Here is a 27871-nt window from a genome sequence, read left to right as displayed (position 1 = left end):
TGTCCTGCAAAAAACTAGAAATTACACATTGACAATCCTGACCTTCACTGCTGCCCCAAGTCTGGTGCTGCCTCCACTTTTGGCCATTATCCTCTCACTACCAAATATCTCAAACAAGCACCAACTTTCAAACAATCATGTCTCTTAACCTTTAGCCACGGATTCCCACCCTTGCTAGTTACTGAGATTTTCTCCCTTGAAGATGCTAATGACTTCATTTTACCCTGTATCAAATGGGGTCTTCTCAGTTCTCATTCATTCCCAAGAGCACTGCTCACGCCTCACCTCTTGCAGTATTCTCTGCCTTTGCACCCACCTTGGCCCTCCATGCTCTCCTTTCTTCATTTCCTCTACTTGTTTCCTAACTGTGGGCTTCCAAAGTCTCAGTTCGATTCTTAATACTCTTTAGATTCGTGTTTGCAAATATTTAACATGGGATGGCAGGGAGAGGGGCCAAAGGCTCAGTTCTTGACTGTGCTTTCTCAATCTATACAGCCCAGGATGTTTTCTGAAAGCCAATCTCTCTCTTTTTTTTATTAGTCATCAATTTTATACACATCAGTGTATACATGTCAATCCCAATCGCCCAATTCATCACACCACCATCCCCACACCGCCACGGCTTTCCCCACCTTGGTGTCCATACATTTGTTCTCTACATCTGTGTCTCAACTTCTGCCCTGCAAACCGGTTCATCTGTACCATTTTTCTAAGTTCCACATACATGCGTTAATATACGATATTTGTTTTTCTCTTTCTGACTTACTTCACTCTGTATGACAGTCTCTAGATCCATCCACGTCTCAACAAATGACCCAATTTCGTTCCTTTTTATGGCTGAGTAATATTCCACTGTATATATGTACCACATTATCTTTATCCATTCATCTGTCGATGGGCATTTAGGTTGCTTCCATGACCTGGCTATTGTAAATAGTGCTTCAATGAACATTGGGGTGCATGTGTCTTTTTGAATTGTGGTTTTCTCTGGGTATATGCCCAGTAGAGGGATTGCTGGGTCATATGGTAGTTCTATTTTTAGTTTTTTAAGGAACCTCCATACTGTTCTCCATACTGTGAAAGCCAATCTTTTAAAGAATTTGTTAGTAAAGGAACTTTAGTTTTCATCTCAAACTTCAAAAACAGGTGTTCTGAAAGTAAACAAGAAGTTAAAGATCTGTAAACAATGCTTAAAAAGAGTTAATCAGACTTGAAACTAGCACTGATCACTGATTCCCTACGACCTCCTAACAGTGGGTGTTCTCTCGAGAGAATTGTTCACTCTCTGTTTTCTATTTATTCTGTTGCTATCAGTAAATTCATCTACTCATTCTCACCTGAATTCCTAATGCAAAAGACCACAATCTTAACGAGTTCTTTAGGTGTCTGTGTTTTCCAGCTAAAGTCCATGGATTATATTTGAAAAGCATTCTGCTAATTATTGTCTTTTCTCTTTTTTTACTCATCCAGGAAATTCAGAAACCATACTAAGGCAGGAACGCCCAAGTTTCTCGAAGAAATAAAATCTGAATCTAGAAAGCAGTTTTGAGGGTGAAAACAGATGTCATTCAAAGCTCTTAGGAACCTGCTTAAATGTGAGAAATTCCTGAATAGAAGGGAATGCTGGGCCAGTAATCAAACTTGCAGGTCTCTCACCTCACAGGTCCTCCTGTGGTTCCGGGATGTCATGGGAATTGAGGAGAGAGGTGGGAGCCTGTGATTCCTGGGGGACCGGTGGGGGTCAGGGGAGTTGAAGGCACAGCTGCAGGATTGCTAGGAAGAGCTAAGCAAAGAAAGATTTCTTTGTGCTGGTCCCCACCCATGATAGAGAGCCAAGAAGCCAAGAATGCAGGGACAATGTAGCAGAAGATGGTGGGAGCTTCAGTCCAGGGATGGAAATAAGAAATAACTGGAATGAAATAAAATGGAGGAAAAGGAGGAGGTACTGACATCTGTTGACTATCTCTGTACTTCATTTATCCTTATTTCATTAATTTTTATACTAACTATGAGGCAGCTGTTATTTTTTTCCCATTTTACTTGAGTTGAAGGACAGTTTCAGAAAAGTTAATCAATTTGTTGATGATCACATGACAGACCTGGACAAAACTCTGGTCTGCCTCCAAAGCCCACGTACTTTCCATTGAACCAGGATAACAGAAGGCGAAGAGCAAGAGCTTCAGGACAGACAGACAGACCTCACTGAGATCTGAGTTCTGACTCTGCCATTTCCCAGCTGGATGACCTTGGTAAGTTTCTTAAGCTTGCGAAACTGTAATTTCCTCATCTATGAAATGGACGCATCATAGTGCCTACCTCATAGGTTTTTAAGAGTCAAATGAGATAATTCATGAAGATGTATACATTGAAGGTGCCACAGACTAAGGACCTAATAAACATAAACTCCCTTTTTATTATGATTGTGATTTTCTTTTTTTTAGTATCACCTCTGCCACCATGTTCCTGTTCCAAATCATGCTGCTGGGAAAGAACAGTATTTTCTTTCTTTGATAATTGGCAATCTTTGTACAATATGTTTTTGACTCCCTATTAATTAAAGCATTTGGTAACCAGAAGATCATGTGTTCCAACCAATCCACGATGTGTTTCCTTTAGAGAAAGATAGATATAGGAGAAAATAGACCATTCTTTCAGCCTTCCAGCAGACTCACAGTTGTCAATTGGTCCATTTTTACTCTCACAGAAAACCCAACTGCTATCTTCAAGACCATCTTCTCACATGATTACTTTTCCCAGATAGCTTTTCATTTTCCAGGGTGCCTCAAATAAAGCCTGTGTGTGTGTGTGTGTGTGTGTGTGTGTGTGTGTGTGTTCCCACCCAATAAATCTCCCACTTGGCGAGGAGTGTTGATGGTTTCTGTGAAAGGGTCTTTGTGTCCCTTTTTGTCTAAGAGCCTTTTTCACTAGAAGCCTGGAAGTTAAGGTAAGTGCTACAGGGATTCGAGGATCTCTTGGCTTTTCTCTGATGTCCAAATTATCTCCTGGAAAAATGAAGTCCTACATTCCCTGAAGCCAGTTAATAGAAGTGACAGCTGTGAGAGCTTCAAATCTGGCCTTAATTAATGGGCACTACACAAATGTGACCAAAGCATATTTGCAGAGAAGAGGCTTTAAATAGCATCAAATGTTTGTGAGCAGGAGGCCATGCTATGGCAGGAAATATCTGACCATCTTAATGGGATCAGGCTTTTGTGTGCAAACAATGGCAAGCAAAACCACAGCCCAGCTGAGAGCCATTAGAATAGCTTCCATTTGTGGCAGTGTGGAAAGGCTCTTCACTGCTAATCAGAAGAGAACAATGAAATTGTGGGGTCATGCAACTGTAACAAAACTGGGTGCCTAAATGAGTGTTAGTACAGTTTACGTGGACTGGGCTTCCCTTTGACCTTGCTGCCACCCTGGGCACAGAGGAGCATCGCTGCCTTCAAGAAACTCTTCCCGGGCTTCCCTGGTGGCGCAGTGGTTGAGAGGCCGCCTGCCGATGCAGGGGATACGGGTTCGTGCCCCGGTCCGGGAGGATCCCACATGCCGCGGAGCGGTTGGGCCCGTGAGCCATTGGCTGCTGAGCCTGCGCGTCCGGAGCCTGTGCTCCGCAACGGGAGAGGCCTGCGTACCGCAAAAAAAAAAAGAAAAAAAAAAAAAAGAAAAAAGAAACTCTTCCCTTCACCTCTGAGGCCAGTTTTTTCCTCTCATTTCTGATCAACCTGTCTCTAACTTGCTCCTCCCATCTCCTCAATGAGTTAGTTCCCAAGCTACAATTCTTCTCTGTCCACATCTGCCATGTGACTGATTACCCTGGGGGAGACTCCTTCTCCCAAATCACATAAGGATTTAAAAATGTCACTTGTCCAGCTATGGCCAAAGTACCAGGTGTGTCATTGGGTTGTGGATGTGCTCACACCTCCCTAAATACTTATACTGAAGACAGCAGAGACCTGAACATGTGAGTATGACATTCATTCATTCATTTCAGACACTTTCTTTTCCGGATACAGATCTAGAAGCTGGCGATGCACACAGAACACTCCGTGTTCTCAAGGAACTTATAAAAACCCTCCTCCTTGTCACTGCAGCAACTGACATGGGCTGGGTATACCAAGCACTCTGCCAGGTGCTCTACTTATATGATCCCAGATATCCCTCAGAATAACCCAGTGAAGTGGCTACTATTATTATTTCATTTGACAGATGACAAAACTGAATTTTGAGTGGGAGGGCAATCAGATAACTTTCCCAAGCTCCCCAAGGAAGCCAGTAAGCAGCAGAATTAGGACTAGAATAGGCTTTCCATTGACAGATCTCATGCCCTTACCCCTTATGCTACGCTGACTTTCCTTTCTGGTCGTTTGCTTCCCAGTCTAGTGGAGGGAAATAGACAAAGAAGTTCACAATCATTGATCATTGATAATTATAACATCATTGATAATTATAACCCAGCAGGAAAAAGAACTAATAGGAGGACATATTAATAATCTATACCAACACCCAGGGAAGGTGCATGTTCAAGGAATCAAACTTTATCCCTTCAAGAGAAATACTGCTCTTGATTTCAAGTCACCATCTTTCCCCAGTTACCCCTGTCTTCACGCAGTGGAGTCATTCTCACAAGTGGGGATGCTTATTTGTACACCCAATAGATGGGGGCTGACTTAGAATAAGAATCTGAAGAATCTAAATTTGGGGGCAATGTGACGAAATATTCCTGGAAGCAATTTTCCTGTTGAGCGTCAACCAATGCCTAGGCATTCCAAAGAGTTTGATTTTGGAGCAGTTTGTCTTTTAGTTGCTTTTTTCCTTTAGGAACTCTTTTCTTTCCTGTCTCATCTTGACCCCCCCCCCCAAAAAGGACAAATTGTTAGCTAAGGTGCCAAACTGGGGAGAGCTGTAATAAAATAACTGCCTTAGACAAGGTCTGTCATAGTAATTAGGAGATTTGCTGCAGCAATAGGTCAGACAAGAGCTGAAAGGACCTAGAGTTCAACTTCTCCTCACTCACTCATGAATTAGCCCCTATCCTTGGCCTCTGTGCCCCCAGGAGAAAATTTCACATGTAAGCTGTTTGTACAGTCTTTTTATTAATGTAAGTAAACAAGACCCTACATGAGATGCAGAAAAGAAATTAACCAGGACCAGGCAAAATTTCCAAATCACTGACAGCACTCGCTGGGAAAACAAAACTTTATATTTAAAACATAACAGGAAAAAAGTGTGCAACACTTCAGTCCAAGACATATAAACTGTGGATGGGGAGTTCATTCGACCCATACTTAAGAGTGACTTGAAAACATACAGACCTTTAAAACCCAAGCAAAGTAAGCCAGTCCAGGCTCTTTGGTGGTGGGAACCAAAACTAACAATTCTGACACACTGGGAGACCACAGGGGGTCCAAAGAAGTAGATTCTGTCCATATGGCTTCTGGATTTCATGCTGTTGGTCCAGAGAACCTCTGGAAATTTTAATCAGGAGTCACATGACCCTAGTAACACCTGGAGAGATGTCAGCTTCATGACACAGCAAGGTAGACTTACAGGGGGTGTGACTGGTGACACAGAACTCAGGTAATACCAACAAAGATGGGAAGCTGGGGGCCATATTTTCAAAAGACATTTCCATGGAACAGGTAACAGAACTTCTTGACCCACTGGATGTTGTGGCCAAAGAATAAATAATGAGAGTAGCTAATATTTAGCGAGCACTGTACTTAATGCTTTTCATGGATTATCTCATTCAATTCTCCTACCAGCTTTGTGAGATAGGCATGATGATTATCCCCATTTTACAGATGGAAGACTGAGGCCCAGGTAGGTCAAGCAGCCTACTTCTCTTAAGATCTCTCCACTAGTAAGACATGGACTCAAGAACTGAACACAACTCTAGTGACTCCATGCTCTTAATCTCTCTGCCGTAGTAGAAATCTGCGTGCAAAACGACAGGAGGATTTCTAGCTTAGGATATGAGATGGGATGGTAGCATCCTGAACTGAAACCCGGAAGTCTGACACGAAAGCATCCCACTGTTTTTCTTATCCCTTTAATATAGGACTTATGTTACCACAGAGGAAAATGGAGGAACATCACAAGACCCCTAAGCCAACACTGCTGAAGCCATTTCCTAACCCTCGGTTAATTGGAACCAAGTGGCCAGGAAGGAATGACTTCTAAGCCTCAGGGCTGCTTCCCCTCCTGGTCTGTCTCTCCCTCTTTCCCTTTTCCCTGAGGCCTCAGAGGCTCAGCTGACTTTTCTTTTTAGTATCTCCAAGACACGTTCTACCCCTGTAGGATTCCTCCTCTCTCACAGCCTGGCTGTGAGGTGTAACTGGGTCTCCCTGACCCTTCCCAGCACAGGGCTTCTTCATTTCAAGGTTCTTCTAACTACTAAGGAAGAAAAAAGAGCAAACACAAGAGCTTAAGCTGGTCATTTGTCCTTCTTGGTCTTTCCTTTCTGACTGCAATTATTAATGAAATGGCGATGTTCTAAGGTCCATGTCTTCTTCTTAGTCCTCTGATGGAGGTCATGAAATGGTCCCTCTTTTCAAAGTTCTCTCTTTCTCAACACTGAGTGTATACTAGAATCACCTGGGGGCCTTTTAAAGCCATTGATGCCTGGGTCTTTCCCCCAAGACTCTGACTTGGTCTGGCACGGGCCTGGCCATGGTCATTTGTTGAAGTGTCTCAGGTGACTCACTACTCTGGGTCCCATAAACGCTGCCTCTTAGAAGGATTCCTTTCCAAGTCCATCCAAAGCAGCAGTTCTCAAATGGGGGTTGTGGGGCGGTTTTTTCTTTCCTCAGGGAACATTTAGAAATGTCTGGAGACATTTTTGATGGTACAGTCGGTGGAGGCCAGGGATGCTGTTAGACATCCTACAATGCACAGGACAGCCCCACAGCCATAATTATTGGTCCAAAATGTGAATAGTGCCACTGTTGAGAAACCCCTCTCTAACGGAACTAGAGACACACACTGGTGCATTCAAACACCCCCGCACCTGTGAGGGGCTCCCCGGGGCTGTGAGAGGCCCTCTTTGGAAGGCCTCTGTCTTTGTGAGGCTCCTTCTTTCCTGGACAGCTTGCCTGTTATTACCGTTCTGGAAACGTTACAGCGAAGGTTGCTTTTGCCATATCCTTATGGACGTTGTGCCTGAGAAGGTGGGGAGAAACCCTGCTCTGTCTTCAGGGGAGGAAGCTGCACTTTGTGTCCTATTCACAGTCATGCTCAGAGCGCTCACACCTCTTTAATTACATGAAGAAAATTCTCAAGGAAAGCATGACAAGAAACAAGAACGCTGAAATTGGAGGTAAAATATAAACAAATGTTTCGGCTGGTGTACCGCCCATTTTTTAATCACGAAGTGTGTTTTCAGAGTGTACTGAGCTCGGCCTGGAATGGCTCGAATTAAAGATCAAAGGAGACAGAACAGAGCTCTGTGCCAATTTCACATCTCCCCGCCCCTCCCTGCAAAATCCTTGCATCCATTCGCCTAAGAAGTGCTTGTCTGAAGCACTACTTAAGCAAGCATTGATTAAAGGAGGGTTTTTTTTTTTTGTCTGTTTGTTTTCTTTTTTATTGGGGGAATTTTAGAACGTGGTTAGACAGGAACAACTTTTAAGAAAAAAACGAAAGTGCTGGAGAGCCAGCTTACATGGACATAAGCTTCATGCTTGGAAACTGTTTCCCTTTTTACTGAGCGATTTCAACTTGAGGCAGAAGAAGGAAAGCCGGTTAAGAGGGATGAGGGCCCCTCTCGGAGCACAGAGCGGGCATGACCATGAGGGCTGGCGGATGTGAAGGAGCCACCGTGGGTCCCAGAGCCAGCCATCGCCAGTCACAGCGGGCTGGCAACCCTGGGAACCAGAGGAACCAAACTCCTGTGAGCTGGGGCTGCAATCGACATATCTCGAATGAGGAACGTGTACAGAAAGGCTGCTTGAGCAGCTGCCTACAGGATGGATTTTATTGGGGATGGGGACAGGGGACATAAGTAAACAAAGAGAAACTTCCAGGGAGGCTGATGCAACAGTCTAGGTGTGGGATGTGGGGTGGCGTGGGGCCCGGATGAGGAAAAGGCAAGTCTATGAATATCGCAAAGGAATAACTGGGAAGCCCTGAGCATCTTCTTATGGATCCTATCCTCTAGAGCTGAGCTTCTCAAACTGTCCTCACACACAAGTAAGAAATGATGGTACAACGAGGGAGGTGATAAGAGTTAAGAAGAAGTGAAAACATGGACATGTGATGGGGAGTGCTGGGGACACGCGATGGGGAGGATGCCTTCACTTAGATCAGGGAGGGTGACAATAGCGTGGCCTGAACGACAGGCGTCATCCCTTGAGGACTACGGAGGGAGCACAGAGGCAGAGGGACATCCGGGGAAGGCCCTCAGGTCCCTCGCACCCTCTGTCTTGAAGCAGGACCTGTAACACTTCCAGCTCGTTCAGCAGTGCTTGATGTGACGTGTTCGGGTCTCCTCCCCTGTCTGGCCACTCTCCCTGGACGAGGCCCCGTTTGTCACAGTTCCCGCTGAGACAGGGCCCGGAGATCTGAAGCCAGGTGTCCAGCTGCAGGCTGGCTGGGCAGAGAGAGCTGGTTTAGGACACTTCTATTCACGTAGGTGGAGCTTCCATTAGTTTTCTGGCAGTTCCACAACATTGTTTATTCATATCGAGCCAACCTGGTGACAGACTGGACATACAGGCTGACAGAGCGAGAAAAGTCAGGGTATTTCAAGGGTTTGGGGCAGGAAAACAGTAAGTTAGACACGTAACCAGTTTAGGCTCACTCCACCGGATTATAAAAGTGACTTGTTTATCTTTCCATCTCAAGTGCCTAGAACAGTCTCCAGGTCTCTGTGGGCACCCCATAAATATTAGTTGAACCACTGGATGACTAACTCTATTTCCCTCACTGCCAGCCCCATTCTTGTTTCCCAGGGAAGCCTGTCTGATGCCTCAGTAGGACAAGCAGTGGCTGTGAGTCAAAGTAGAGACATCCCAAATGTGCATGGACATCAGGGGACATCTCTTTTTCTCAGTTTTCTCATCTGAGAAGTATAGTCATCAAATTCATTTATAATCAAGGACATCAGGATCATCTATACTCTCAATACAGGCAGACCTCGTTTTATTGCACTTTGCCTTATTTTGCTTCGCAGATATTGCTTGTTCGCTTGTTTATTTATTTATTTTACAAACTGAAGGTTGTGGCAACCCCGTGTTGTCAGGTGATGATTTGCATTTTTTAGCAATCACGTATTTTTTTAAAAAACATAATGCCATTGCACACTTAATAGACTACAGTACAGTGTAAATGTAACTTTTATATGTGCTGGGAAACCAAAACATTAGTGTGACTCGCTTTATGGTGATATTTACTTTATTTCCGTGGTTGTGAACTAATCCCACGGTATGCCCACAGAGACCTGGAGACTGTTCTAGGCACTTGAGATGGAAAGATAAACAAGTCACTTTTATAATCCGGTGGAGTGAGCCTAAACTGGTTACGTGTCTAACTTACTGTTTTCCTGCCCCAAACCCTTGAAATACCCTGACTTTTCTCGCTCTGTCAGCCTGTATGTCCAGTCTGTCACCAGGTTGGCTCGATATGAATAAACAATGTTGTGGAACTGCCAGAAAACTAATGGAAGCTCCACCTACGTGAATAGAAGTGTCCTAAACCAGCTCTCTCTGCCCAGCCAGCCTGCAGCTGGACACCTGGCTTCAGATCTCCGGGCCCTGTCTCAGCGGGAACTGTGACAAACGGGGCCTCGTCCAGGGAGAGTGGCCAGACAGGGGAGGAGACCCGAACACATCACATCAAGCACTGCTGAACGAGCTGGAAGTGTTCCAGGTCCTGCATCAAGACAGAGGGTGCGAGGGACCTGAGGGCCTTCCCCGGATGTCCCTCTGCCTCTGTGCTCCCTCCGTAGTCCTCAAGGGATGACGCCTGTCGTTCAGGCCACGCTATTGTCACCCTCCCTGATCTAAGTGAAGGCATCCTCCCCATCGCGTGTCCCCAGCACTCCCCATCACATGTCCATGTTTTCACTTCTTCTTAACTCTTATCACCTCCCTCGTTGTACCATCATTTCTTACTTGTGTGTGAGGACAGTTTGAGAAGCTCAGCTCTAGAGGATAGGATCCATAAGAAGATGCTCAGGGCTTCCCAGTTATTCCTTTGCGATATTCATAGACTTGCCTTTTCCTCATCCGGGCCCCACGCCACCCCACATCCCACACCTAGACTGTTGCATCAGCCTCCCTGGAAGTTTCTCTTTGTTTACTTATGTCCCCTGTCCCCATCCCCAATAAAATCCATCCTGTAGGCAGCTGCTCAAGCAGCCTTTCTGTACACGTTCCTCATTCGAGATATGTCGATTGCAGCCCCAGCTCACAGGAGTTTGGTTCCTCTGGTTCCCAGGGTAGCCAGCCCGCTGTGACTGGCGATGGCTGGTTCTGGGACCCACGGTGGCTCCTTCACATCTGCCAGCCCTCATGGTCATTGATATAGTAATAAAGAACCTTCTTATGCTTCACCTTCCTCCCCCAGAACACTGGGCCTAGATGGTTTTGTAAGTTCTATCAAATGTTCCAGGAACAGATAATCCCCACTTTACAAGTTGTTCCTGAGTACAGAAAAAGAAGGAAAGCTTCCCATTTTATTTAATGACATTAGAATAGCTTTGATTCCAAAGCTGGATAAGAAGAGTGAAAAAAAAGAAAACAATAAGCCAATGTTCCCTACTTTAACATGCCACAATCTTGAATTAAATGTTAGCTAATGTAATCCAGTAGTGTATTAAAATGGTAATAATTATATTCAAGTGATTTTATCTCAGAACGTAAGGATGGTACAATCTGATAAATATACCAATGTAATTCATTCCATCATTGGTACCAAAGAATAAAAATCATATGGGCATCTCAAAAGACGCTATTTAAATAAAGCATTTGTTAAAGTCCAATTCGTATTTAAGATAAAGCATTCCTAGAAAAACTTAGAAGTAGAAGGGTGCTTCCTAAACCTGAAAATGGTAATCTACCAAAACCTACCCACAGAAAACATCACTCTCAAAGGAGAAAAGTAAGACATATTCCTTTTAGCGTCTGGGAGAAGACAGAGATGCCCAAATTACTGCTGCTCTTTCTTTATGGATGTCCTGGCCAGTGCAGTAACACAGAGAAAGGAAATAAGAAATATAAAGACTGGAAAAGATGAGACAAGACTGCCTTTGTCTGCAGATGGTATGTTTATCTACACAGAAAACCCAAGAAAATCCAAACACTCTTAGAATTAGTCACAGGGTACTGTGAGGTTGCACGATACAAGATACTACATCAAGGTCAATTGTACTTCTCTATAACCAACAATGAACCACCAAAAAAAGAATGTAAAATAACATACTCTTCACAATAGCATCAAAGATGATTAATTATTTAAGAATTAAGTTCAAAGACAAATAAAAGATCTTTATGGAAAACGTATAAAAAATCCTCTTAAAGGATAAAAAAGAAGATCTAAGTAGGTGGAAATATGTGACACAATTATGGATGGAAAAACCACATTTGACTTATGCATTTCCAATCCTGGAGAGTCCTCTAGACCTCCTCCAGGGAGCTCTCCCTGACTCTCAGAGGAGGGCTTAGGGACCAGCTGTCTGTGCTCTCCCAGTTCCTGTGCCTCTCTGTGTTTGTGCTCTATTATCTGTCAGTCTCAGCCCGCTCCCTCAGGCTGTGAGCTCCTGAAGGCAGAGGTTGAATCTTCCTGTGTGTGCACTGCTGACATTTGCACAGTGCTTGGAATATAGTAACTGCTCAACTAAGGTTTATTGCATGAATAAATAAGACAGATCCCTGCTTATATGCTCCCGCTTACTTGCTATCCCTCAAGATAAACACAAGGATCATCAGCTCGGTGCTTTGTGACTGCCTGGAGGGGTGGGATAGGGAGGGTGGGAGGGAGGGAGATGCAAGAGGGAAGAGATATGGGAACATATGTATATGTATAACTGATTCACTTTGTTATAAAGCAGAAACTAACACACCATTGTAAAGCAATTACACCCCAATAAAGATGTTTAAAAAAAACAACACAAGGATCATCTTCATTTAAGAGCAATGGACAAGATAATAAAAATAAACAAGAGGAACTTCAAAAAGATCTATGAATCTTAGAGATTTTTCATCATCCCTATCTCTACTTTCTAGTTCCCAATTCTGTCCTGTGTTCTCTTGCTCTTTTGAGTGCAGAGTTTTTCAACTTCTTTCTTTCTTCTAGATGGTACTCCCCACTTCCTCTAAGAAGATCTTTCTTTCTGAGATTCAGCCTTTTGGAGAGCCCCAACATATCCAATTGGTGACATCATCCTCAAAGACTCCCATAGAATAGACTGATTTATCAAAGGCCTCCACTGGCTCACTGGAAAGGGGTTCTTGAACTCTGGTGAATCTTAGAGGCTGTTACAAAATAAGCATTCCTGGATCCCACTCCAGCCACCAGGAATCAGATTCTCTGGGAGGTGAAGTCCAGGCATGTATGTATTTTGTGTGTTTGTGCCTAATATTTGTCAAGATCAGCTGTGGTATAATGGAGTGTCCCCTGGGTGACTCTGGCCCAAGACATTATTTACACAGCTCTTCTCTGCAGGCAAGCCTGTCAGGGTCTTTTTGATGGACGTGAAGGATGACTTCACGACACCATATGATTTGGATTCCCGGCCAGTGATGACAGTCTATGTCCTTTCTTTAGTCTGAAGCAAGAAAGCCATACTAGACTTCCACTTGAAAAAGGCATCATAAAAAGAGGGCAGGTGTGAAAACAGTGTTGGATTAACACCAAATGGGTCCAAAACACAGTGTTTCAATTAAGCCACACACCAAATGCCTTCCATATTGATTATTTTCCTCAAGAACTAAAGCCACCACTCTATAGCAAAGAAATGCACTGATAGATTTATTGGGTGTCTCCTCCCCACCAAAATAGTACTTTGAAAGGAAAGTATTCCCCCCAAATGTGACTTAAGGGGTTTATATTAAAGAGTAGATAGTTTTAAAAATACAAGTATGTTCTTATATTTTGTTGCAGTGGATGCTGTAGTATGTTGTCCAGATTGCCTTCAGGATTGAGGACATAGCTGAGTCCCTTCCCAGGACCTGTCTTCAGGAGAAGGAAGCTGCTTCGTTCAAAGGTTACCCTCCCTTCCTGCGGGCAGCCAGCAACCACTGATTGTTTGATGGAGGGGTACAAAGGCCTGGCCTCCTTGCCTTTATCGGGGCAACTCTGAAGGGCCATTACAGCTCCAGAACTCCCTATAAGATCAGTTGAGGTCTCTGTTGCATCTGCCCGTTCCTGCATCCCTCACCTTTCATGGGATATTTTCCCCAAGCACTCTCCCTGATAAACCTTCTGCACACAAATCTCAAAGTCTATTTCCTGGGGAATCCAACCTATGACATCTGTTTGGTTCATGTTACAACTTGATTTTCTGGTTAGATTTTAAACTCTTATGATAAAATATTTGGTCTTAACTACTTTAAGATGCTATAATATCAAGTACAGTGCTAAGCAAAATATATATTGGCTATTTTTCATTTCTACCTTTCAAATACTTCTAACGTTTCTCTTTTATAACATGGGTTCAGCTGTCAGATAACTTAGGCTGAGATCTTCACTCTACCAATTAGGGGATCACGCTACCAATTAGGGGAAATCATTTAATTTTTCTAAGTCTCAGTTTCTTCATCTGCAAAATGGGATTAATAATAGTACTTATCTCATAACGTTGTTGTGATGATGATTAAATGATATACTCTATGTAAAGCACTTAGTACTATGCCTGGCACATAATAAGCATTCAATTAATGGTAGCTTTGTTGTTATGAATGGCATAACACTGGCACCACTCTGGTGACCTTAGTTATTATTACTTTAATCATCACTTTACTCCTTGATTGTTATAATAGAAACTGGTCTTCCTGCCTCTTAGTTTTCCTTCACCTTACTCCTTCCCTCCAATTTTATCCAATGCCACTGAATTATTATTATTATTATTATTTTTGCTGTATGCAGGCCTCCCACTGCTGTGGCCTCTCCCGCTGCGGAGCACAGGCTCCGGATGCGCAGGCTCAGCGGCCACGGCTCACGGGCCCAGCCGCTCCACGGCATGCGGGATCCTCCCGGACCGGGGCACGAACCCGTGTCTCCTGCATCGGCAGGCGGACTCTCAACCACTGCGCCACCAGGGAAGCCCTGAATTATTTTCTTTTAACGTTGCTTTCATTATATCACTTCTCCACCCAAAATTCTTCAGGGACTCCTGATTACCAAGATCTTTAAAAACTGGCTCTTCTGCGGTCATCCAACCATTTTTCCAGTGGAGAAAACTCTTCTTCATTGTCTTTGAACCATTGCTCAGTCTGAATTACTTTCCCTTTTTTTTTAATCAATCCAAACCTGCCCAGATCAAAGTGGACCCCATCAATTAAACTTCCTCTCTAAGTCAATAGCTACCTCTGTCCTAACATCCTCCCACATTTCTAATACTGTATAGTCAAAGGCAGCCTTCAAGTTCTACATTTTCCTCCGATTTCATAAATGAGTCAAAAAATCTCCCTTGATAAGCTTGTCATCAGGACAGACTACCAAGGTTGCTATTCTGAGCATCTCCATCAGTCCTTAGGTGCTTTCACGTCATTAAAATTTACAAAAGGATAGTACTAAAAAATAGAGTGGACATCTCAAAAAAGAAAAAAAGGTTTAAAAAAAAGTGACTCCCACCCACAAACAAAACACAAGACCAAATGCTGAGCCGCGATGAGGTAATGAGACATGTGGAATTTGTCTAAAAGAAGTCAAGTGGCTTCCAGATTTGGAGGTTTGATGCCTCCAACTTATTTTTACTGGTAGAGATTCCATTTTATTAGTAATATTTGGGACATGGTATCAACAGTCGGCAGTTCACAAACTCTTGAAAAAGTCTGTCTCCCAGCAGAAAAGGTTTAATTAAACTTGACAGAAACTATCTAGCAGCTTTCATAAGTAATTGCTATTACCCAAAATAGGACCAACTCATAAACTGCATGATTTCAGAAATGATGAATCAATAAAAATGTTTACAGAAACAGGATTTTGATTAATTCCTTCAGACTAACAAATTCATGGCACATGTGATAAATTGAGATTTCTACTGTCAATTAGGGAAACCCAGAAATCAAACCCAGCCCTCAAATACGGCTCTTTGGATAACTGATCCCAGATTTTGGCGTTGGAACCACTTTCTAAGGAGCTCCTCCAAGATCAACCGCACCACAGCTCTGGGCTTTGTTCCTGCTACAGTCAGGTTCAAAACTGCTTCAATTCTCATGAATTCATGCTAAGAGCCACAGTGAGACTGACCATAACAACATGCATTGTAATTATTACGAAGGCTTGAGAAATCAAGAAACAAGTCGTCCATAAGTAATAATCACTTCCCTTTATGCATATAAGCTCAACAGCAACCCAAATCATTAGCAGTTATAATAAAGTAATATTTCCTCTATTACTAGGGTAAGAGTTAACATGGAAGTTCCATTTATCTAGAGCACAAGTAAAAAATATTTTCTGTTATACAGCACTGTGCTCATAGCAATTAACTCAAGTTTCTACAAGAATCCAAAGAACCTTTGAAGCCATCAACAAATATGAAATTATTTTCACTGCAGTTTCAGTGTCCAAACATATTTACTTGAAGATAATCAATGTGTGACAGCTATAGGAACAATCAGCTGATCAGAATATCAGTAATTTAACACTTCAATGGAAATTTACGTGTAATTATTTAACAGGTACAATATTACTATGTCATTCCCATAAACCATCTTCTATTTTTTCCAAAATGCTCTATACTTAATGAGTGCACAAAATAACCAAGTAAGTGAAACAAAGTTAGTGTGTCAGAGCATCTCTGGGCCGAAAGGGACCTTCAGGGACACCCAAACCAATCCCTCCCCTGGGACAATTGTCCTTACAGCTTCTGGGTGGTTTTTATGTTAAAAATCTCCATTAAGTAACAAGAATTGTACATTCTCATTTTCATTTTTAGTCAGTATTTTGACAGTAATTTTCCATCTTCCTGTAGAAACTTCTGATAAAATAGTACTTATTATCAGTACTTCTCCTGTATTTAACACTGTATTTCACAGCAATCTAAATTACCATCAGTTGTAATTTTTTGGATGTTAAAATGTGAAAAAAAATGTGCATTTTACAGTTGAAAACACATGGTCATTTTGGTGTGCAATCATACATGCAAAAAAACAAGAAGTCATGAACATGCAGAATTCTGAAGCAGAGGAATCCAGAAATCATTTCATCTAACATCCTACATTCCCATTTTTAAAGACCAAGAGATTCAGAGCTAGGAAGTTATTTGCTCAAGATGACATAATAGGGGGTAGCTGATGGGGAGAATGGAAAATAGGTTGGACTCCCAACCTGAAACTGACCTGCTGGTTGTTAACCTTTTCAACCCTCACCCCAGTAAAAGTGGTCACTAGGGCAGTGAGTCCAGGCTGGAGGGATGACATGGGATATACACAGCCATTTCAAATTTTTTTTAGAAAAATGCATTTACGTTAATAAAATTTTTTAAAATAAAATGCGGTGGCACAAATCACCACAAAGTTATTTAAGTGATTATATCCATAGGCTGCTCTTATAATTATATGCTAAAAATTTATGACTGTTCTCATTAACAGCATTTTCCCTCCTAATTAGAGCGATATCAAGAGCTTCTGAGAACGTGTAATGTTTCCTAAAGTACTACAAAAAGTATCACAAACACAGTTTGTGCAACATTCATTTACATCACCTTTATCCACCCAAGGTTTCACTTCAAGCTTATGCAAGGTTGCACACAGAATTCAAAAATCTAATTGTGTTTTTTGATACCACAATTATCAGAAGCGTTGCTTCACAATGAGCTAATCCTGATGCCCTCCTGATGACAAATTATCATGCGAGAAGATGACCTCTGTTTGGTAAAGGGCATATGGATGGTTACAATCCCCTAGGCAAAACCTTGCTATGGCAATCTAACCAAAGCTGGACCAATATTTTTTTCATGTTGATGCGTTACATGCAAATCATATCTTCATAGATAATGTGCAGCATTTACATGTCTCTCCCTGTGTTTTGCATCAGGAATAAGGAAGAGGAAACTACAACTATGCTTTCAAATACCTACAATATGTCAGGCACTGTATGAAGCATTGTACATTACTTATCTCACTCAGTTCTTTTTTATTTATTTATTTATTTATTTAATTTTGGGGGGCTGCATTGGGTCTTCATTGCTGCACATGGGCTTTCTCTAGTTGCGGTGAGTGGGGGCTACTCTTCGTTGTGGTGCATGGGCTTCCCATTGCGGTGGCTTCTCTTGTTGCGGAGCACAGACGCTAGGCGTGCAGGCTTCAGTAGTGGTGGCACGCGGGCTCAATATTTGTGGCTCGTGGGCTCTAGAACACAGGCTCAGTAGTTGTGGCACACGGCCATTGTTGCTCCACGGCATGTGGGATCCTCCCAGACCAGGGCTCGAAACCTGCATTGGCAGGTGGATTCTTAAACACCACGCCACCAGGGGAAGTCCTCACTCAGTTCTTAGCCATCCCAGAAGGTAGGTATTACTAACCTCATGTTTTGGATGAGAAAATAGAAGATCAGAGATGTTAAGTAACTTTTCCAAGGGCTCACCAGGGGTATCATGGCAGAGCTGCCATCCAGAGCTCCACTTGTCTGATCCCAAACACTGCACTGGTTCCTCCCTGCCTCCCTCTCAGGACTCTTAAAGGCCTTTATTCACAGCATCAATGCAACGGACAGTGCATTGTATTTTTTCTTCAAACTGCCTTCTGGGACTGCAAATGATTTTCTAAAGAGCTGCATGTAATTCCAGTCTTATAGGCTGGTCACCCTTGACAGAGAAGATGTTGAATAGATACTGGCTGGACAGAAGTGATATTAAGTAACATTGAAAGAACTTCAAACCTTGGTCAGGATTTCCAATCAGGTGTTAACTGAATTAGTTGGAAAAATGAATTGTTACTGTCAATCAGACCTCCCTCCACCTGTAGCTATTTATTTCCATTTATTAAATAAAGTTCTATGTGGAATAGAGAGCAAGCTGTGCCATCCACCTATAGGTCCTGTTTGGGTGTATGCATTTGAATATAATGAACAGAGAAAAGAGGAACTTGAGCCACAAAGGAACAGAATGAATAGCAGCAATGGAAATTTCGATTTATAGTGTCACCGGGTGGGATTAAAAATTTGTGCCAGGCAAGAAGAATGTGACCAGGAAGTTAAGTCATTAAACAACAAGCTTTTATGGAGTTTTAAGAGCAGGCTGCTGAAAGAGAAAGGATGAATTCATTTGAATACAACTTGTCGGTACTTCTGTCTTCAGGAAGATTGGGGTCTCAGCTTGTTTTACCAGATGCCAACTATCCTTGCTTTGCTGGGTTTGGAGAGAAACCCTCCTGGGTGCTACCTAGTGCATCCACTCTTTTTGTTTCAATCCTGGTTTGGGCTTTATGTTTAATTTGTAAAATGTATAAAGATGCATGTGTGAAACCTTTGAAAAACTGTAAATCACTAGCGAATGTAAAGAATTGTTCATTCAATTAAAGAAATCAAAAAAATGGGTAAAGATGCAGAAAGGCATAAAATAATACCAAGGACTCAGCAAATTAATTTTGTGTTCAATTTGCTTAAGATATCTTCTTTCTTAGGGAAACACAACATTACGGATAATGTCGAGGAAGCTTTGGTATCCCTCCCTACTTGCATCTTCTCCCCAGAGGCAGTCTCTGAAGCTGGGGTACATCCATGCTCTTGTAGTGTCTGTTTTGTGTTTTTTTTGTTTTTTGTTTTTTTTTTGCGATACGCGGGCCTCTGACTGTCGCGGCCTCTCCCGTTGCGGAGCACAGGCTCCGGACGCGCAGGCTCAGCGGCCATGGCTCACGGGCCCAGCCGCTCCGCGGCATGCGGGATCCTCCCGGACCGGGGCACAAACCTGTGTCTCCTGCATCGGCAGGCGGACTCTCAACCACTGCGCCACCGGGGAAGCCCTGTTTTGTGTTTTTAATTCAAATATTCCCCTAATGGTAATGTATCTTCAGTAATTTGCTTTCTTCACTCTGTGTTCTTGAGAGCTATCCGCGTGGACACATGTGCATGTGGTTTATTCATTTTAACTGCTGTTAAGAGGGCGCATGTGGAAGAGTTGCCCTGAAGTATATACCTAGAAGTGGAACTGCTTGCTTTTATGGTGTGCGTGCTTTCAGTTTTACTAGAAAGTGCCTCTGTTTTTAAGTTTCAGGTATCAATACACACAGTTTCTACATCTAAGTAAGACAACCTCCAACAGTACTAGGCTAAGAGAGTCTTAAGAAAATTTAAGTGAGGTTAAATAGGCATCATAATTTTCTTCAAAAGACTACTTTGGGTACTTCTTTGGTTTTAGAGCTTTCCATGACTGAATGTACTTCCAAACTTTGGGCTACGACCAGAGATGGAAAATAAGAACGCTTGTTGTTTAGAGGTGTGTGCTGATTGTTTGGGGTCTGTGGACATCAGCTCGTGCCTGCCAGGTAGGAACTGGTAAATGGCTCCTTTGAGGACAAAGATAAACAGAAATAAAGAAATGCCAGAGCTAACTGGAAAATTGTTTTCATAATTCAATTTTGTTTTACATAACCTTGCTCCCCAAATGTTAGCAATTTAGCTCAAAGAGCTGTTAGTGTTATTAAATAGTCACTAAAGGTTGCAAAGAGACAGCTCAGCAAAACTCGTGAATCGAGAAACCATTTTATGACCATTGTTTCACCTCTGGGGGTGGCTCGCTGCATTTTGTTCCAGGTCCCTAGGGCCCAGAGGTAATAACATCTGTATTTTTAAGACCAGCTTTGTACCACACCTGCATATCAATTCCCCTTTTCGACTTCTGCCTCTCAACCAAAGCCAAATGTTTGGCTACAGATTGGGTTTCCAGGGTTCGGCTGAGTATTAAATGCAGCAGTCCCAAGACTTCACTGGTCCCACAAAAATTTTCTTAAGTGATATTAATTGAGTCCTGGGAAAGTTTAAAAAATATAAATTTGGTCGCACGCATGCTCCCGGGAAGGGCCTGTCCCAGTCGGCTCTGCCCTACTGCCACAGCGTCCCCACCTGGCTGAAGCTGACGTCTGACAACGTGAAGGAGCAGATCTACAAACTGTCCAAGAAGGGCCTGAGTCCCTCGCAAATCAGTATGATCCTGAGAGACTCACATGGTGTGGCACAAGTACGTTTTGTGACAGGCAATAAAATCTTGAGAATGTTTAAGCCCAAAGGACTTGCTCCTGATCTTTCTGAGGATCTCTATCATTTAATTAAGAAGCTGTTGCTGTTCGAAAGCATCTCGAGAGAAACAGAAAGGATAAAGATGCTAAATTCCGTCTGATTCTGATTGAGAGCCGTATTCACCAGTTGCCTCGATATTACCAGACCAAACGAGTCCTCTCCCTCAATTGGAAATAGTCTTAAAAGTGGCTAACTGTCATAAACCAAGAAATAAACTTACTGTAATAAGGCAAACATCTCCAAGGGTGATGAACAAGTAAAACAAGGTAACAGCAAGATCCTTTGCAAACCCCAGGGTCTTCAAGCTCCTGCAGTGCTCTCCCAGCAGCTCCAGAGCAGCTCTGGTTTTCTGGTATTTAAAGGACCCACTTCTACAAAAACCACATTCACAGAAAGATAGACAAGGTGAAAAGGCAGAGGGCTACGTACCCAATGAAGGAACAAGATAAAACCCCAGAAAAACAACTAAATGAAGTGGAGATAGGCAACCTTCCACTAAAAGAATTCAGAATGATAGTGAAGAAGATCCAGGACATTGGAAAAAGAATGGAGGCAAAGACTGAGAAGATGCAAGAAATGTTTAACAAAGATCTAGAAGAATTAAAGAACAAACAATAGAGATAACTGAAATGAAAAACACACTTGAAGGAATCAATAGCTGAATAACTAAGGCAGAAGAACGGATAAGTGACCTGGAAGACAGAATAGTGGAATTCACTGCTGTGGAACAGAATAAAGAAAAAAGAATGAAAAGAAATGAAGACAGCCTAAGAGACCTCTGGGACAACATTAAATGCAACAACATTTGCATTATAGGGGTCCCAGAAGGAGAAGAGAGAGAGAAAGAACCCGAGAAAATATTTGAAGAGATTATAGTTGAAAACTTCCCTAACGTGGGAAAGGAAATAGCCACCAGAGTCCAGGAAGCACAGAGAGTCCCATACAGGATAAACCCAAGGAGAAACAGACTGAGACACAGAGTAATCGAATTGGCAAAAATTAAAGACAAAGAAAAATTACTGAAAGCAGCAAGGGAAAAATGACAAATAACATACAAGGGAACTCCCATAGGTTAACAGCTGATTTCTCAGCAGAAACTCTACAAGCCAGAAGGGAGTGGCATGATATACTTAAAGTGATGAAAGGGAAGAACCTACAACCAAGATTACTCTACCTAGCAAGGATCTCATTCAGATTCGATGGAGAAATCAAAAGCTTTACAGACGAGTAAAAGCTAAGAGAATTCAGCACCACCAAACCAGCTCTACAACAAATGCTAAAGGAACTTCTCTAAGTGGGAAACATAAGAGAAGAAAAGGACCTACAAAAACAAACACGAAACAATTAAGAAAATGGTAATAAGAACATACATATTGATAATTACCTTAAACATGAATGGATTAAATGCTCCAACCAAAGGACACAGGCTCACTGAATGGATACAAAAACAAGACCCATATATATGCTGTCTACAAGAGACCCACTTCAGACCTAGGGACACATACAGACTGAAAGTGAGGGGATGGAAGAAGATATTCCATGCAAATGGAAATCAAAAGAAAGCTGGAGTAGCAATACTCATAACAGATAAAATAGACTTTAAAATAAAGAATGTTACAAGAGACAAGGAAGGACACTACATAATGATCAAGGGATCAATCCAAGAAGAAGATATAACAATTATAAATATATATGCACCCAAGTTAGGAGCACTTCAATACATAAGGCAACTGCTAACAGCTATACAAGAGGAAATCGACAGTAACACAATCATAGTGGGGCACTTTAACACCTCACTTACAGCAGTGGACAGATCGTCCAAACAAAGAATTAATAAGGAGACACAAACTATAAAAGACACAATAGACCTGATAGATTTAATTGATATTTATAGGACATTCCATCTCAAAACAGCACATTACACTTTCTTCTCAAGTGCACACAGAACGTTCTCTAGGATAGATCACATCTTGGGTCACAAATCAAGCCTCAGTAAATTTAAGAAAATTGACATCATATCAAGCATCTTTTCTGACCACAACGCTATGAGATTAGAAATCAATTACAGGGAAAAACACCGTAAAAAGCACAAACACATGGAGGCTAAACAATACGTTACTAAATAACCAGGAGATCACTGAAGAAACCAAAGAGGAAATCAAAAAATACCTAGAGACAAATGACAATGAAATCACTATGATCCAAAACCTCTGGGATGCGGCAAAAGCAGTTCAAAGAGGCAAGTTTATAGCTATACGAGCCTACCTCAAAAACAAGAAAAATCTCAAATAAACATTCTAACCTTACACCTAAAGGAACTAGAGAAAGAAGAACAAACAAAACCCAAAGTTAGCAGAAGGAAAGAAATCATAAAGATCAGAGCAGAAATAAATGAAATAGAAACATAGAAAACAATAGCAAAGATCAATAAAACTAAAAGCTGGTTCTTTGAGAAGATAAACAAAATTGATACACCATTAGCCAGACTCATCAAGAAAAAGAGGGAGAGGACTCAAATCAATAAAATTAGAAATGAAAAAGGAGAAGTCACAACCGACACTGCAGAAATACAAAGCATCCCAAGAGACTACTGCAAGCAACTCTATGCCAATAAAATGGACAACCTGGAAGAAATGTACAAATTCTTAGAAAGGTATAACCTTCCAAGACTGAACCAGGAAGAAATAGAAAATATGAACAGACCAATCATAAGTAATGAAATTGAAACTGTGGTTTAAAATCTTCCAACAAACAAAAGTCCAGGACTAGATGGCTTCACAGGTGAATTTTATCAAACATTTAGAGAAGAGCTAACACCCATCCTTCTCAAACTGTTCCAAAAAATTGCAGAGGAAGGAACACTCCCAAACTCATTCTATGAGGCCACCATCACCGATACCAAAACCAGACAAAGATACTACAAAACAAAAGAAAATTACAGACCAATATCACTAGTGAATATAGATGCAAAATTCCTCAACAAACTACTAGCAAACAGAATCCAACAACACATTAAAGGAATCATACACCATGATCAAGTGGGATTATCCCAGGGGTGCAAGGATTCTTCAATATATGCAAATCAATCAATGTGATACACCACATTAACAAATTGAAGAATAAAAACCATATGATCACCTCAATAGATGCAGAAAAAGCTTTTAACAAAGTTCAACACCCATTTATGATAAAAACTCTCCATAAAGTGGGCATAGAGGGAACCTACCTCAATATAATAAAGGCCATATACGACAAACTCACAGCGAACATCATTCTCAACGGTGAAAAACTGAAAGCATTTCCTCTAAGATCAGGAACGAGACAAGGATGTCCACTCTCACCACTATTATTCAACATAGTTTTGGAAGTCCTAGTCATGGCAATCAGAGAAGAAAAAGAAATAAAATCAATACAAATTGGAAAAGAAGAAATAAAACTGTCACTGCTTGCAGATGACATGATACTATACATAAAGAATCCTAAAGATGCCACCAGAAAACTACTAGAAGTAATCAACGAATTTGGTGAAGTTGCAGGTTACAAATTAATGCACAGAAATCTCTTGCATTCCTATACACTAATGATGAAAAATCTGAAAGAGAAAATAAGGAAACACTCCCATTTACCCCTGCAACAAAATGAATAAAATACCTAGGAATAAACCTACCAAGGGAGACAAAAGACCTGCATGCAGAAAACTATAAGACACTGATGAATGAAATTAAGGATGATAGCAACAGATGGAGAGATATACTATGTTCTTGGACTGGAAGAATCAATATTGTGAAAATGACTATACTACCCAAAGCAATCTACAGATTCAATGCAATCTCTATCAAATTACCAATGGCATTTTTTATGGAACTAGAACAAAAATCTTAAAATTTGTATAGAGACACAAAAGGCCCTGAATAGCCAAAGCAGTCTTGTGGGAAGAAAAATGGAGCTGGAGGAATCAGACTCTCTGACTTCAAACTGTACTACAAAGCTACAGTAATCAAGACAATATGGTACTGACACAAAAAACAGAAATATAGATCAATGGAACAACATAGAAAGCCCAGAGATAAACCCATGCACCTATGGTCAACTAATCCATGACAAAGGAGGCAAGGATATACAATGGAGAAAAGAGAGTCTCTTCAATAAGTGGTGCTGGGAAAACTGGACAGCTACAAGTAAAAGAATGAAATTAGAACACTCCCTAACACGATACACAAAAATAAACTCAGAACTGATTAAAGACCTAAATGTAAGACCAAACACTATAAAACTCTTAGAGGAAAACATAGGAAAAACGCCCTTTGACATAAATCACAGCAAGATCTTTTTTGACTCACCTCCTAGAGCAATGAAAATAAAAACAAAAATAAACAAATGGGACCTAATGAAACTTAAAAGCTTTTGCACAGCAAAGGAAGCCATAAACAAGACGAAAAGACAACCCTCAAAATGGGAGAAAATATTTGCAAACGAATCAATGGACAAAGGATTAATCTCCAAAATATATAAACAGCTCATGCAGCTCAATATGAAAAAAACAAATAACCCAATCCAAAAATGGGCAGAAGGCCTAAACAGACATTTCTCCAAAGAAGATATACAGATGGCCAAGAAGCACATGAAAAGCTGCTAAACATCACTAATTATTAGAGAAATGCAAATCAAAACTACAATGAGGTATCACCTCACACCAGTTAGAATGGGCATCATCAGAAAATCTACAAACAACAAATGCTGGAGAGGGTGTGGAGAAAAGGGAACCCTCTTGCACTGTTGGTGGGAATGTAAATTGATACAGCCACTATGGAGAACAGTATGGAGGTTCCTTAAAAAACTAAAAGTAGAATTACCATATGACCCAGCAATCCCACTACTGGACATATACCCAGAGAAAACCATAATTCAAAAAGACACATGCACCCCAATATTCATTGCAGCACTATTTACAACAGCCAGGTCATGGAAGCAACCTAAATGTCCATGGACAGACGAATGGATAAAGAAGAGGTGGTACATATATACAATGGAATATTACTCAGCCATAAAAGGAACAAAATTGGGTCATTTGTAGAGATGTGGATGGATCTAGAGACTGTCATAGAGAGTGAAGTAAGTCAGAAAGAGAAAAACAAATATCATATATTAACGCATGTATGTGGAACCTAGAAAAATGGTACAGATGTATCGGTTTGCAGGGCAGAAATTGAGACACAGATGTAGAGAACTAACGTATGGACACCAAGGGGGGAAAGTGGCTGGGGGGTGGTGGTGTCATGAATTGGGTGATTGGGATTGACATGTATACACTGATGTGTATAAAATGGATGACTAATAAGAACCTGCTGTATAAAAAAATAAAATGAAATTCAAAAAAATATATATATAAATTTTTAGAGGAAAAGAAGATGAAAGGAAATGAAAGGCAGGAAGAAGAAGAAAAGGGGCAGACAATAAGAAATTATTAATAAAAGTAGAAGTGAAACCTAAATGATGGTGGAAAAAATTTAAACTAAAATAATTTAAGAAAAAGATTATAGTCTAATTTTATGTACTTCCATTAATTTATTTCTGGCTTTTATGTGATTCTATTTTAAAAGTAGAAGATTGCTATTAAATGTTCTAAAAACAACTGGAGGAGAGGAATTTGAGATAGGGAATTTGAGGAATTCAAGAACTCTCAGATTGGAGTTCATGTTAGTTGATTTATCACTAGAAACTTCTGCTGACATTTGCCATGATATCACATGATGTGATGTGAATCAATGTTCTAAATTACTAATTATCTTTTAAAAACTAGAATTAATTATAGATTGCTTTAAACTAATTGCTAAACTCTTTTGAATCCCTATGACAGATATGGGTTACTGTGAGCAGTTGACCTGGAAAATAATGTGAATGGAGCCTCCAAGGGGCTTTGCTGCACAGTGGCCCTCATCTGGAAAGGTTCCTTGTAGAGAGCCAATCCTATTCATGATTAATTCACCATCATGAATTCTTGGTGTTGAAGACCACCCAGTTCAAACCTCTTGCTCAATGCAGGAATCCCATGTACACCTTCCCTGAACAGGTTATCCAGGCACTTCTGTGGAACATTTGCTCTTTGTGTCTGGGGGCAGCACAATTCTATTTTCTAGGAAATTCTTCTTAATGGTGGATTAAATACAGGCCCCTTATTACTTCTACCCATTGGTCCCAGTTCTGCCTTTGTAAGTAGAACAAAGGAGATCTGCACCTATTTTCCAGAGCTTTGGAGATGGCATTGCTGCCTCCTCCTGCTTACCTCCACCAATATTCTCCAGGTTAAACCAACGCCAGCTCTCTCAACTGTACTTATTTGATAGGGACTCCCATGACTGGTCCTGGACACCCTCCCTCTGATAATCTAGAGATTATCAGAGCCCTTCTGAAAGCGAGCTGCTCGGAACAGAACATAATGTGGTCTGACCAGCAATTCACAAGAGGACTATGGTTACTCAGGACCCTATATTTCTAGTAATGCAACATATAATTAGATTTCGCTTTTAACATCTTTTCATTGCACTAGTGGTTTTTAAAGAAAGTCAGCTCAAATTTCCAGACCATTTCTAGATGAACTGCAGATTTTCAAACCAGCTATTTCCAGATTTCTTTTTGGTGGGGGGAACTACCATCAAGCTTAGATATTTGTAGTTCCCAAATTTTACCCTTCTTCATTTTGAAAATGTAGACATTTGTCTATCTCTAGTCTTGGCACATTTAAATGGCACATTTGTATTGTGTGTCTCTTCTGGGCCAGAGGCTGTACTGGGAGCTGGGAATGGCAGGGAATGAGACACAATCTCTGCCCTTGCGGAGCCTCTATCCAGTGGGGAGAGTCACGTAAGTGATGAGAAGGTTACAGTAGCCCAGGAGCAAGCTGCCATGGGAACACACATTCATCCACACTGAAGGAGTATCTCTCCCTGGGGTTCTGGGGTCAATCCACAAACAATTAGGATTGGCCAGAAGCCCAAATTCATCTCAAGAGCCCTACCTCCTCACTTACCCTGGGCTGCAGGTGCCTCTTTTTCTCACATAAGGAGCAATGTCCACCCAGGAAAACACAGAATCCACGTAGGAACAGCCCTTGTTTCTCTTTGCTATTTAATAACATTATTCTTGGGACCCTAAGGAGTAGGCCTGACTCTGTTCCTACTTGCCCTAAAGGATGGTGATGATGACGAAGAGAAAGAGCAGCTTCTGTTTTTTTTTTTTGCGGTATGCGGGCCTCTCACTGCTGTGGCCTCTCCCGTTGCAGAGCACAGGCTCTGGACGCGCAGGCTCAGCGGCCATGGCTCACGGGCCCAGCCGCTCTGCGGCATGTGGGATCTTCCCGGACCGGGGCACGAACCCGTGTCCCCTGCATCGGCAGGCGGCCTCTCAACCACTGCGCCACCAGGGAAGCCCCAACAGCTTCCGTTTTTATTGAACATTCACTCAGTATAAGGTACAT

At 41.7% G+C, this 27871-nt stretch overlaps 1 protein-coding gene and 1 pseudogene across 3 annotated transcripts in view; one reads left to right on the top strand and one right to left on the bottom strand.

Moving 5' to 3' along the window:
* THSD4 (thrombospondin type 1 domain containing 4) overlaps positions 1-27871 on the bottom strand; it is a gene marked incomplete at its 5' end in the record, with an annotated part of 540083 nt that overhangs the window by 113343 nt on the left and 398869 nt on the right. The gene's annotated exons all lie outside the window — the stretch shown is intronic.
* Positions 7784-20574, top strand: LOC309960491 (small ribosomal subunit protein uS15-like; annotated as a pseudogene). Its single transcript has 2 exons — positions 7784-7891; positions 20138-20574. The product of its transcript is annotated as a small ribosomal subunit protein uS15-like (transcript).

Source organism: Leucopleurus acutus (genome assembly GCF_964270905.1).
Source record: "Leucopleurus acutus genome assembly, chromosome: 1".
Taxonomy (NCBI): Eukaryota; Metazoa; Chordata; class Mammalia; order Artiodactyla; family Delphinidae; genus Leucopleurus; species Leucopleurus acutus.
The sequence above is the reverse complement of the archived record's forward strand: the minus strand, read 5'-3'. Positions and strand labels throughout refer to the sequence as shown.